The sequence below is a fragment of the Camelina sativa genome, chromosome 15, assembly GCF_000633955.1.
Source record: "Camelina sativa cultivar DH55 chromosome 15, Cs, whole genome shotgun sequence".
In the NCBI taxonomy this organism is placed as follows: Eukaryota; Viridiplantae; Streptophyta; class Magnoliopsida; order Brassicales; family Brassicaceae; genus Camelina; species Camelina sativa.
This window is the reverse complement of record NC_025699.1, coordinates 8,492,468-8,494,068: the sequence shown is the minus strand read 5'-3', so window position 1 is coordinate 8,494,068 and position 1,601 is coordinate 8,492,468. Positions and strand designations below refer to the sequence as shown.

Below are 1,601 nucleotides of genomic sequence, written 5' to 3'. Positions count from 1 at the left end.
ATGCTTCTTTTCAAAATTACACTTCCATCTAAATTTATAATCATGAAAATGTATACAGTGTATCTAAACCGACAACTGAGTGACTTAAATAGTTGACAAACAAAAGTGATTGGAATAAAACCAATAAATAGTCTTTATTGACAATCAAATTAAAGAGGCTAAACAAAAAGCAGCTTAAAGGTCATAGTGACATTATTTATACACACTAAAAGAGTACTCTACGACTACGCCAAAATCATTTAATCCATGTGCTCTCTCCTCTTTTTCATTTTCATTTTCATTTTCATTCTGTTAGTTCGACAAGTATTTACTTTGATGAACACATGGTTGTCTTTTCCATCGTATTACTACGACTAATTTTTACTATTACATCAATTTCAAGATTAAACTCAAAATTAGGTTTCAGTACTTACCTCGAGCTACGCAAACATTTTAGGGCTTAGTATACCACACACATTCCACGCGATTATTTCTTCTTCTTTAAATGTAGTCAAATTACACTGATACACAATTAACCCGAATGATCTACTACATATCTTCTGAAGCATATGATCTATTCAAAGATTTTTATTGTCTACCCAATTGAATGCACATCACATGTGCAACAAAAATATAAGTGTTGGGTGGGGTTTAAGGGTTTTGTACAAGTAGTATTGAGAAAAAGTTTGAGATAATGTAAAATCCCACATGACATGTGTCAGAAAACATTAATTTTCATGAATTTGCTTCTTATTTTTTTTGGCATTACTATTCATCCCTCCAAAAATACTAACAGTTTCACCAAAATCAGTGCCTTTTGGCCGACCAAAAACAAAGTTTAAGATTTTCGTGCCTTTTTTATTCAACTTTTATTTTCAATTTAGATTTCCGAGTAACATTTCTTAGGAGTATCAAAAAAAAAAAAAAAAAAAAAGTTGGCCAAAACTATAGAGTGATGCGATTTATCTCTCTATTTCAGTGTTCACCTTTTAAGGCTTTTTTAACAGAAGAAGAAAAGAAATATACCCCTCTGGCCTCTGCTCAGACTGGAGCATGTGAGTCACTCATCATCATGTTCATGTCTTTATGTCTTTCTCAACCATGTGATTGTGTTAACTCTCTAGATTTTTTTTTTTTTTACCTTTTTCTGCATCTCCAAAATCTAACCACATTACCAAAATAAACCAAAATACCATATACAAAAGAAGAAACAAGCGTAATAATAAGCAGTGTTGGCATAACAAATCTTTTCAACAAAGAGAATTCAATCCCAATCAACCAAACCTAACTTACAAACATAACAAAACAAAAAAAACTAAATTATACTCTCTCCATTGTTGCATTTGGCCATATCATTAATTTCACCAAACACTTAAAAAACCATTAAGTCATTACGTCTAGTTATCTTAACCATAAAGTATTGTAATCACAGTTCACAAACTCAAATGTGCTTCCACGATTATCAAGAAACTGAAAAATTTATTACGATTATTATTACAGAAACCAATCACTGTCCTGTTCTTTTTTTCCGGCACTATTTTTGGTAAACATAGAGATTCAAGAAGAAAGAAAAGGATATACATAAATGATGAAAATAGTAAATAAAAAAGTTGAATAAAAGT

The 1,601-nt window shown here is 30.6% G+C and overlaps 1 protein-coding gene across 1 annotated transcript in view; it reads right to left on the bottom strand.

The window, feature by feature from the left end:
- The window catches only part of LOC104746051 (transcription factor bHLH147-like), a gene marked incomplete in the record, with an annotated part of 3,631 nt that overhangs the window by 794 nt on the left and 1,236 nt on the right, over positions 1 to 1,601 (bottom strand).